At 38.3% G+C, this 12267-nt stretch overlaps 1 protein-coding gene across 5 annotated transcripts in view; it reads left to right on the top strand.

The window, feature by feature from the left end:
* Positions 1-12267, top strand: part of FAM118B (family with sequence similarity 118 member B) — a 49904-nt gene that overhangs the window by 10718 nt on the left and 26919 nt on the right. For 2 of the 5 annotated variants that reach the window (XM_044258171.1, XM_044258173.1), the window contains exon 2: positions 7161-7226. The exons of 2 other annotated variants lie outside the window; for them this stretch is intronic. The gene's annotated coding sequence lies outside the window, so the exon portion shown is untranslated. Of the gene's footprint in view, positions 1-7160; positions 7227-8476; positions 8587-12267 lie in introns of those variants that run through there. One more of the 5 variants, XM_044258174.1, reaches the window with a different exon arrangement.

The raw sequence follows: 12267 nt of genomic DNA on the forward strand, positions 1-12267 counted from the left end.
TCCTATGTGGCTCTAGAGCCTGGCGCATGAGGGAGAGGGGTGGGTGGGGTGTTAGAAAGAGGACTGCTGGTGTCAGATCAAGCTGGGTCTTGTAGCGATGATGTGAGGAGTTTCATTTTATGAACCACAGTGAGAAGCCATTGAATGTTTTTAAACTGTGAGTTAATCCTGTTTGTGTTTTGAAATCCCTTTTGCCTCTGTATAAGCTTTTCTTCTTCTCCAGTCGTGCATAAAGAAAGCACTTTAGATAGATTTAATACATAAAATACAGAAACTGATTTCTTAGTCTTGAAATACGGATGTCCTGGAGTCATTTGCCAGAAAGAGTCCTTGCCTTAAGAATCAGTTTACGTCTTAGATGTCAGAAACTTGAGTCACAAAAATAAAATGATTTATATATAAAAATGTTCAGTTAGTGTCAGAGGATAGTCTTGAAACCTTAATTCTGAAATCCTTCTTTTGCCGGCTAGAATCAGATTACTGTCACTGACTGTTACGATCATTACCATATCTGGAAAATGATAGTCTGGATGTGGATTTGCTGTGCACGCCATGTTCACAGGAATGTGGCTTTTCCCATATGTTCCATTTTAAAAAGAAATGGTCTTTCATGGTTTTTGCTACATTAAAAACATTAATGGGGTATTTCTTTTAGTAGGAAATGTGTTGTCAGTAATACAGGAAATTCTTTCTTGTAATTCAAATCATGAGCAACATTTTGCATTTGAGTTAGTTTAGTAAGTAAAATCTGAACGTCTACCGTGTGCCAGGTACTGTTCTAGGATCTTTTTTTTTTCTTTTAAAGATTTTATTTATTTATTTGACAGAGATCACAAGTAGGCAGAGAGGCAGGCAGAGAGAGAGAGAGGGAGAAGCAGACTCCCTGCCGAGCAGAGAGCCTGATGTGGGACTCAGTCCCAGGACCCTGAGATCATGACCTGAGCCGAAGGCAGAGGCTTAACCCACTGAGCCACAAGGGCGCCCAAATACATGGAGTCTATCTTTTTCCTTAGGATTTTATTTATTTGACAGAGTGTGCACACAAGCAGGGGAAGTGGCAGGCAGTGGGAGAGAGAGAAGCAGGGCTCAATCCCAGGACCCTGGGATCATGATCTGAGTCAAAAGCAGGCACTCAATAGACTGAGCCACCCAGGCAGCCCTCTGTTCTAGGATCTTGAGATATATTGTGAACTCAACAAAGATTCCTACCTTTGAAAAGCTTACTTCCCAGTGGAGGAGGCAGATGACAAATAATGAACATAATTAGTATATTTATTATGATTGTCATAAATGTAATTAGCATGTTAGTGGTATGGGCTTTAAAATAAAAAGTAAAATGGTTAGGGGAGCCTGGGGAGCTCAGTTGGTTGAGCATCTGACTCTTGTTTGTGGCTCGGGTCATGATTGCAGGCTCATGGGATTGAGCCCTGCGTTGGGCTCTGTGCTCAGTGCCGAGTCTGCTTGGGATTCTCTCCCTCCCCCTCTGCCCTTACCCTTGCTCATGCACATGCTCTCTCTAAATAAATAAAATCTTTAAAAAGTAGAGCAGCTAATGCATTAAGTGGAGAGGTGGCAGATTTAAGTAGGGTGTTTGGGCTAGCATCATTGAGAAGGTATGATTTGAGCAAAAACTTGAAACTTGGAAAAAGCATACCATGCAGAAGGAACGGCCAATACAAACAAAAGATCCTAGACCAGAGTGTACCGGGCCTATATGAGTACCAGGAAGGAGACCAGTGTGTCCAGACAGAGGGATGGAGTTCCTTGGCTTTCTAGGAAGGAGTTTCTCCTCAGTCAATTTCAAAGAAGTTCATAAGCCAAAAATACATGATACCATGATAGGACTAAGAATTTCCATCCTGTGAATGTTCTGTAGATGGTAATCGATGAACACCTACACTCATGTCGTAAATTAGATAATTCCAAAGTAACACAAAATCTAAGTTCATTTCATAAAGCAGCTGAACATACAAAAATCTCTTATTCTGTGAATAAGAAATGATGTTGGATCACATGCTCTTAAGACCTAGCATTTAGTAAAAGCTGAAACTTTCCCTTTCCAGTTTATAGGTCTCCAGGTTGAAGCCAAAAGCCTTTGTTCTGTAACAAAGAATGGCAGGGGTGCCAAAGGTTCTTGTCTCTAGAAGGAGCAGGGATAGTCTTGGGCTTAGGAAATCCATAGGGAAACTGCCCTTTAAGAGTAGTTTTGGTTTACTTTCCTTATTTCTTCCAAACTCAGTAGCTGTAAATCCTTTTAACATTTTTAATTAGATGGTCTCATTTTCTAATTTTCTGTTTTTTGATTCTGTGAAGTTTTCCTTGTGTTTAAGAGTTTCCAGTGTAAATCATCACATTACATTCATAAGGTCCTAATCAATAACAATCTAGTGGAGTATTGCCTAAGTCCCCTGCATGCCGGGTGGTTTACATCGGTGCGTGGATTCAGTGCCCTGTGTTTCAGACACACTGTGTGCTTTGTAAAGACCCAATTTACCCAGTGCGATCACTGGGTTGTTCCAGCCATACCTGCCGTAATCTTTTCCCATGCCTCTGAATTTTACTTTTCATAGAGTATCTTTTTATAAATTTTTAATTCTTTTTCGATTCCTTTCCCAATTTGTCATTTTGTTGTTGTTGTTTTGGGGTGGGTGTTTTTTTTTTTTTTTGAGTCCTATCTATGCATTGCTGTACATTGTTTCCACGCTAGTTTCCCACAAAGTTGAAGTTGAAGTAAGACCACTAAAGAAAATACTCAGACACATGGGTCTTTGACCTGCTGAAGCAAAACATTCTACAATTGACCTTGAATAATGCAGGCTTGACCTACATGGGTCCACTTATATGTAGATTTTTTTTTTCATCATGATAAGTGTACTCTTTAATCCTTATTCCCAATTTTACTCTTCCCTCCTCCCCTCTCATCTGGGTACCATCAGTTGTTTCTCTATAGTTAAGAGTCCTTTGGGGTGCCTGGTTGATTCAGTTGGTTAAGCATCAGACTCTTGATCTCAGCTCAGGTCTTGATCTCAGGGATGTGAGTTCAAGCCCAGAGTTGGACTCCACGCTGGATGTGGAGCCTCCTTTAAAAAAAAAAAAAAAGAAGAAGAAGAAGTCTGCTTCTTGGTTTGTCTCTTTTTTTCCCCCCTTTGCTTTTTTTTTTTTTTAAATTATTTATTTATTTGACAGATAGAGATCACAAGTAGGCAGATAGGCAGAGAGAGAGAGAGAGAGGAGGAAGCAGGCTCCCCACTAAGCAGAGAGCCCAATGCGGGGCTCGATCCCAGGACCCTGGGATCATGACCTGAGCCAAAGGCAGAGGCTTTAAACCACTGAGCCACCCAGGCACCCCTGTTTTGTTTTTAAATTTCACGTGAGTGAGATCTTACGGTATTTGCCTTTCTTTTACTGCCTTATCTTGCGTAGCATTATATTCTCTAGCTCTGCCCATGTTGTTGAAAATGGCAAGATTTGATTCTATATGATTGAGTAATATTCCATTTTATGTATGTACCATTTCTTCTTCATCAGTTCCATTATTGATAGACATTTGGGCTGCTTTCATAGTTTGGCTGGTGTAAATAATGCTGCAGTAAACATAGTGGTGCATGTATCCCTTTGAATTCGTGTTTTTGGATAAATATCCAGTACTGCGATTACTGGATTGTAGGGTAGTTCTATTTTTAATTTTTTGAGGAACCTCCATACTGTTTTCCACAGTGGCTGCAGCAGTTTGCATTCCAACCAACAGTGCAAGAGGGTTCCTTCTTCTCCACATCCTTGCCAACACTTGTGATTTGTGTTTTTCAGTTTAGCCATTCTGACAGGTATGAAGTGATTATCTCATTGTAGTTTTGATTTACATTTTCCTGATGATGAGTACACTGAACGTCTTCAGTGTGTCTTTGGCTCTCTGTATGTCTTTGGAGAAATGTCTGTTCATGTCTTCTGCCTATTTTTAATTGGATTGTTTTTTGGGTGTTGAGGTATAGCAGTTCTTTATATTTTGTGGGTTCTAATCCTTTTTGGACTTGTCATTTGCAAATATCTTCTCCCATTCAGTAGGTTGCATTTTAGGTTTGTTGGTTGTTTCCTTTCTTGTGAAGAAACTTTTTATGCTCATGTAGTCCCAATATTTTTGCTTTCATTTCCCTTGCCTCAAGAGACATATCTAGAAAAATGTTACAGCCAGTGTCCGAGAGATTACTGCCTGTGTTCTCTTCTAGGATTTTTATAGTTTCAGATATCACATATATGTCTTTAATCGATTTTGAGTTTATTTTTGTGTGTGGTGAAAGAAAGCGGTCCACTTTCGCTATTTTGCATGTCCAGTTTTTCCAACACTGTTTATTGAACAGACATTTTCCATTGTATATTCATTTTTCCTTTGTCAAAGATTAATTGACCTTATAATTGTGGGTTTATTTGGGGGTTTTCTGTTCTATTCCATTGATCTATGTGTCTGTATTTGTGCCAGTACCATACTGTTTTAATTATTACTGCTTTGTAACATAATGTGAAATCTAGGGTTGTGGTATCTCCTATTTTGTTTTTTCTTTTTCAAGATTGCTTTGGCTAACTTGAGTCTTTGTGTTTCCATACAGATTTCAGGATTGGTTATCCTAGTTCTGTGAAAATTGCCGTTGGTATTTTGGTAGGGATTGCAGTAAATCTTTAGATTGCTGTGGGTAGTGTAGACATTTTAACAATATTTATTCATCCAACTTGAGCACGGAATGTCTTTCCATTTTTTTGCATCATCTTGAAATCCTTTCATCAGCGTTAAATAGTTTTCAGAGTACAGGTCTTTCATCTCTTTGGTTAAGTTTATTCCTAGGTATTTTAATTTTTGGTGCAGTTTGTAAATGGAATTGTTTTCTTATATGCAGATTTGTTTTTTGTTTTTGTTTTAATTTTATTTATTTATTTGACAGAGATCACAAGTAGGCAGAGAGGCAGGCAGAAACAGGGGCGGGGGTGAAAGCAGGCTCCCCACTGAGCAGAGAGCTGGATCCTAGGAGCCTGGGATCATGACCTGAGCCGAAGGCAGAGGCTTTAACCCACTGAGCCACCCAGTTGCCCCTGCAGATTTGTTTTTGATAAGTACAGTATACCACTATAAATGTATTTTCTCTTGTGATTTTCTTAACATTTTATTTTCTCTTGCTTACTTTGTTATAAGAATATAGTATATAATACATTTAACGTAGAAAATATGTGTTAAGTAACTGTTTATGTTACTAGTAAGGCTTATGTCAACAGTGGTTTGGGGAGTCAAAAGTTATATGTGAATTTTCAACTTCATGAAGGGGGTTGTGCCCCTAACTCCCACATTGTTCAAGGATCAGCTATACTTTCTTCTCGCTGAAGAAAAGGGAAATGGTATGTGTTCATAGAACTGCCAATTAGAAGCGGTTTTAAAAAAATTTGCAGGACTTTTTCTCTTCTTCCTCCAGATAGGATTGCATATGAATCACCCCAAAATTTAGTAGTCTACCCTCTTTTTTTTTTTTTTAATGGGAAAAGACTGCCACAGTTTTTAAGCCTCTAAAACCACATTTTTTAAGTTCCATTGCCACTCTTTTTTTTTTTTTTAAATATTTTATTTATTTATTTGACAGAGAAAAATCACAAGTAGATGGAGAGGCAGGCAGAGAGAGAGAGAGGGAAGCAGGCTCTCTGCTGAGCAGAGAGCCCGATGCGGGACTCGATCCCAGGACCCTGAGATCACGACCCGAGCCGAAGGCAGCGGCCCAACCCATTGAGCCAAGATTTATTTATCTGTTAGAGTGTGTGTGTTGTTTGGAAGTGCAGAGGGAGAGGGAGGGAGAGAGAATCCCAAGCAGACTCTGTGTGGAGTGCAGAGCCCGACATGGAGCTCGATCCTGGGACCAGAAGATCACTCCCTGAGCCAAAGTCAGACACTTAACCGACTGAGCCTCCATTGCCCTTCTAAGTGGGAAATTTAAGAACCTGACATTTAGTAGATATTATAGCTATTATATGACAAGATCAGAAGATATTTAATATGGGTGCGCCTGGGTGGCTCAGTTGGTTAAGCGTCTGCCTTTAGCTCAGGTCATGATGTCAGGGTCCTGGGATCGAGCCCTGCATCAGGCTCCCTGCTCAATGGAAAGTCTGCTTTTCCCTCTCCTTCTGCCCCCATCCCCCGGCTTGTGTGCGCGCTCTCTCACTCTCTCAAATAAATAAATAAAATCTTTATTAAAAAAAGAAATTGAATACACTCAAAGCAAGTTTATGGTATTCTGATAACTGAGTTTTAAACATAATTAAGAACCTAAGATGGGTATCTATTCAGTTATTTTTTATCTGTTTATGCACTTGAACATGAACTTGAAAGTAATGAATAAATTGGACTTGAGTGATTTTTCTTTGCTTATCTTAATGAAAAACATGTTATTTTCCTTTTAGTTAACTCTAAGAATAATTGTAGAATAAATCTACTTTGTATCTTATATTCTGTCCTTGGTTTTGCTGTTTAATGGGGTTGGATTCCATGGCCGGTGTGGTAGGGACCTCGGAGGTGAAACACCTCAGACTGACCATGAATTCAGTTAATCACTGTTAACATTCAGGTAAACTTAGGGTTTTTAATCATAACATTTGCCAGCTTTATGTTGTCAAAATATAACTTTTTTCTAAATTGTCAAATTCAGTACTGTTTGAAGTCAGAAATCCTCAAGAAAGTAAAAAGGGGGGAAGTGAGGTGGGATATTCTTTTTTTTTAATTCTTAATAAACATTTTTATTTTTGTTGCTACAGAAAAGTCTTCCCTTCTTTAAAGCTGTTCAGATTTTTAACTCAGAGAGAGATCCTCTATAATGATGAGATCTTCTGGGATGCCCAAACTTGGATGAATCTGCATTTATATGCAGCAGTATTGTGGTCTTTTGGTATCTTTTGGTCTGAAAAGGAAGCCCTTGACAGTTGCCATACATAACCCACACAGTCTTCAGAGGAGGGATTTAGTTTTTAGAGATTCCCTAGAACATAAAATCTTGCCCTTGAAGATTTATTTAATTTCATTTTCAGTGAGTACCCTTTGCCATTTGCAATGAAATTGTGTGATTGTACTACTTGATATATGGAAAATATTTTATTAAAAAGTCTCCTTCCTTAGCAACATGTGTCATTGTTTTCAGGGTATACCTTCTCAGAAGCTTCACAGGAGGGAGAGCAGTGACAAGGAAGTTATCATTCTTTGCACGGTAAAATCATGAACTTCAGTCACCAGCTTCTAATTCAAATGAAATTTTAATTTGGATGTGTTACTGTTCCTTCTTGAAACAGTTTTGTTCCCAGTACGTGATATGTTACTTTGGTTTTATAATTGAAAATACCATGAAAACATGAAATATATACATGGAAACATCTGAGCTCTTTTTCCTGGAATATCAGCATGGTTGATCTTAGGACTTGAATTAAAAGATTTTCTAGGGGTGCGTGGGTGGCTCAGTTGGTTGAGCATCTGTCCGCCTTCGGCTCAGGTCATGATCCCGGAGTCTTGGGATTGAGTCCTGCGTCAGGGTCCTTGCTCAGCGGGGAGTCTGCCTCTCCCTCTGCCTATCTTTCTCTCTCTCTCTCTGACAAATAAATAAAATCTTTAAAAAAGACTTTCAAGAATTTGGGGCAAACCTTTTATTCTTTAAAGTCTTTCAGAAACCTTCTTCTAATGAGGTCCTTCATATATTGCTCCTATATGGGTCAGTGTTTTGCTGGTGGAAATATCAAGAGTAGGTAGTATCAGTCTGACATTTTATCAGTGACTACGTTACAACAGATTTTCAGGAAGTAAGTGTGATGCAGATCTTATCAGACAGAACACAGAGGATGTCAGGCACATACAATTTAGATACGGAAGTAAGAGCAAACTGAGTTAAGCAGAGGTAGAGGAAATGCTTCAAGAGGGGGTACACAGGAATCCCGCCCTAGCGTGTGTAGATGTAATTCCTCTATATCAGTTCTGTATGTGTGTTAGAAGGAAGAAAATGGAAAATTTGTTTTATACACTGATAAGAAAGGGTGCAGCCTACATTATAGAACTGAATTCACCAATGACCTGAGTAAAACATTTGATTTGTTAATTGTCAACAAGCTGGTTGAGTATACTTTTGTAGGACTTTACACTGGATATCTCTTCCTCTCTCCCTCCCCCATAGTTGTTGAAAACCAGATGTGTTGGATTTAGTCCAAAAGCCACAACTAGAGGGATTTGGTTTCTTCCAAGTTGGAGGATGACTGTCTTTTTCCCTTAAAAAATGAAGTTAACCCTTTTAGGTGTTTATGCTAGAGAAATAAGCCAGTCTTCATTCTAGTCACGGTCTTATTTTTTTAAAAACATGTTAAGTACATTATGATACCATTTTGGATTTTATTTTATCTTTTTAAAGATTTTATTTCTTTATTTGAGAGAAAGAGCAGAGACAGAGCACAAGCAGGCGGAGAGCAGAGGGAGAGAGGAGGAGACTCCCTGCTGAGCAGGGAGCACTGATGCTGGCTTGTTCCCAGGCAGGACCCTAGGATCGTGACCTGAGCCAAAGGCAGACCTTAACTGACTAAGCCACCCAGGTACCACCCTTTTATTTAATTATTTATTTTTAAAATAGAATGGGGGAAAAGCATGCTGTAAATACAACTGATCTTTTAAGGCAAGAAAGGTACCACTTCCCCAAGCTAGTCATTTGTAAATCTTTTATTTCTAGGCAAAAATGTCATCATTAGAACTTTTCTCTCCTTTTGGTTTATTCCATCCACCCATAAACCAAGATGTATTCTGAGTTCCTTCTGGCCTGCCAGTTGTTTGTGCTGAATACTACACACTGGAAGCACAGGAAGAGACCTTACTCTGATTCTTGAACTAGAAAAGGAGCCAAATTTTGCTATCATTGCACCACCAAAATGCTAGGAAAGCAAGAGCTACTGTGATTTGCAAATGTTTTCAAATCCACAAGTCTGCTGGTTTATATGAATTTAATTTCAGTCTCCTAACCACCTCCTTTCTTCTTGTCCCTTTTCCTTGTTTCTTAATGGATTTTTCCCAAAACACTTGCCTTGGTTTTTCCCTTTCATTCACCAGATGGAAGCATTCTATTTCCTGACAAGCTGACAGGTTTCAAAGTGTAACTGTCCTTTCTTACATGCAGACTTGGGCCTTACAAAATGTAATGAGGTTGCTGTTACTTTTCTCAGCATTTACCAAATATCTGACTTTTATTTTGCTGAGCTCTCTTGCTTGGTCTTGAAGGATTTTTTGGTGGCTTTAGCAGTAATTGTAGTAACAAAGACACTGCCACAGGTAATTGCCTTTGTCTTGTGGCAGAAAAGCTTTTCCCACCTCTGCTGTACATAGCAAGTCCCACTGAAATGAAAAGCTCAAATAGTGATCACATAAAGAAGTTAATGTGTGAACTAGTTGATACATGTTAGGAATTCTTTATAAGATTTTCATAATCTGTGTGGAAGCTTTTTATAAGTAACTGCATGTTTTTTAGGGTAAACACTAAAATGGATTTCTTTCTTTTCTGAAACAGTACTCTGGAAGAAATAAGATATGGTTTATGCTTTGATGCCACTGGATGTATATGTGAGATTGTAGTATATGAGGCATCCTTTAGCCTGAAGGAAAGATGTTACCGTGTTACAAAGCAGGATGTGTATATGATGAAATATAATGTGACAATAGTGAATTTCTTCTCATTCAGTTCCTAAATAAGAGGACTCAAAACATTGCGGTAACAACTTGTTAGGAGCTGTTGGCCATATTTAATTCTCTTAAATTATGTAGAATGAGCAGACCTTCAGAATAGTTGACTCTATAAAGGAAAAAAAAATAAGAAAGCTTAGTATTCAGGTATAAACATCAAGAATTTATCATCTGTTAGAATCCAGCAAAAGTTGCCTACATATTTTCCAGGAGAGAATGATAGGACCGGTCTAGGTAGATTAGTGGTAGTGGGGATATGTAACAAACACAGCACTTGTCACCAGAAAAAGCTGTTTCGTTTAGCTTCTCATTTTAACCGGGTGCCATGATTCCATCAACAGAACGCCTGGTCACGTAGCAGCTGTCAAGCATTACACAGAATTATTTTGAGTAAATCTTTCTGGAATGTGGGATCTTTCTTTTTTCATAGTTTTGGCCTGCAGAGTAAAAACAAATGAACATAAAGGTGAGATACTACTACTTGGAGAGTGTTTTTAGGTTGTAATAAATAGAATGGTTCAGACCATGGTCTTGGGGGACAGACCACCTTGGTTTGAATTATGCTATCCAGCCTTCCTGTCCTTCAGTTTTCTTATCCCTAAAATAGGGTAATCATGGTATTTCATAAGCTTATAGAGATTGTATTAGTTAATATTTGTAAATAGTGTTTGGCATGTGGTAAACACTATCTAACAGTTGGCTAAAATTGGTTTAGTAGCTGAACTGAGCACTGAATTCTAAAGATGTCTGTCTTCACAACTTAATAACATTAAGTTACTTCCCTTTTTACTTTTCTTTAATCTTTCTTAATACAGAGTATTTTTTGCATGGGTTTAATTTGTTCACATCATGGCCTTTTAGAACCGTATTTAAGGAAAGAGCATGAGCATACACACTTTTCATTGTGTATTTTTAAAAACTATCCCAAGCTAATGGGTCATCTCACGTAACATAGAAGTATCTGCTCTCCTACACTGCTTCTCCAATCTGGAGCACAGACTGGACTTGAGAGTAGAAAATGACTTCCATAAACTAAAACTTAATGGAAATATTTTATTGGTGATTAACTCTTAGCAAGCTGGGATGGTATTGACTGTAATATATACAGATGGTATGCCTGCTGTGTTAAATGTCCCACATTTAACAGAGTTAGCTGGGTTCTAGAAAAATCACTGCATTTTATTTGGATGTCTCCTTTTTGCCTCATCATAAGAATTTCCTGAAGATTCTGGAGATTCTGGCTCAGCAATTTGAGTTTAGAGCCTGAAAATATATACTGTCTTTTAAGCTAATTAATAGACTTTATTTTTAAGAACACATACACTTAACAGGCATTTCCGATGATTATGAAGGTAAAACACTGGTTACACGTCTTCTCTGAGACCGAGCTTTCTCACCAACAGAATCAAAGATGTTTCTAGAACAATGGCCTACTTCCTAACTCACTTTATGATTTTGAGATTCCTATATTCCTAATGATTATGATACCAAAGAATTCCATTACGTGTGAAACAATATGGGGTGAGGAACTGAGCCGTCTATTTACCAGAAAAATTAATTCAGCAAACTTTAGGAAATGTTTACATAAAGAAAAAGCTTTCTATAAAATAGTAAACTTGAAATAATTAGTAGTAATTCACTTATTTCTAAAGATTTGTTTATTTATTTAGAGAGAGAAGGTGCATGGGATGAGGGGCAAGGGGAGAGAATCCTCAGGCAGACCCCTTGCTCATCGTAGAGCCCAACACAGGACTCGATTGTGTGACCTGTGAAATCAAGACCCTGAGCTCACAACCTGAGCTGAAGCAGTCAGATGCTTAACTCACTGAGCCACCCAGATGCCCCTGGGTTATGTCTAAACATTGACAACAAAACAGTAATAAAACATCCACAACTCTGGTACTCTTGTATTATCTTTTTTTGGAGTGTATGTGCACACTGTTTAAAATCTTGCTGTTTTAGAATTAATGGTCCTTAGATTTAGAAAATTTACTAAAATTTTGTGTGGTTAAAACTTCTCATTATAATTTTCACTCTAATCCATGGTAATTCTCTTACTTTTGCTAGTTATCCCATCATCTGAACATAATTGGTCCTTCTTCATGCATCTTTGATAATACCTTTCCTGTTTATCACAGTGTCTCAGAGTCCAGTGTGTTCAACTAGGGAGATATGCCTCACTGCCTGTGAGGACATAGTTGTTCAGCAATAAGGAGTGTCTAACAATCAGCAAGTTAGTATTGATTGTTCTATTCTTGACTCGGTGATTTCTTTAGTTGATAGTAAATGGATAATTGGGGTCTATTAGCGCACTTATCCATGGATTGTTTTTATTCCCTATGTCTTCCCAAGCCAGTCTCAGGGGAGAATAGCAGGTATTTCTTGGGCTCCACAAAGTCATGCCCAATAATTGGTATGAATTGACATCGATTTTTGTTTTGTTTTGGGAAGAAGGGGTTGGGGGGAGCCTTTAGGAACAGAAGCAAGATGACAGTATGGAGTACCAAAGTCATAATTTCAAGGTTAATTTCTTTCAGATGAATTTA

The sequence above is a fragment of the Neovison vison genome, chromosome 7 (assembly GCF_020171115.1).
Source record: "Neovison vison isolate M4711 chromosome 7, ASM_NN_V1, whole genome shotgun sequence".
Classification (NCBI taxonomy): domain Eukaryota; kingdom Metazoa; phylum Chordata; class Mammalia; order Carnivora; family Mustelidae; genus Neogale; species Neogale vison.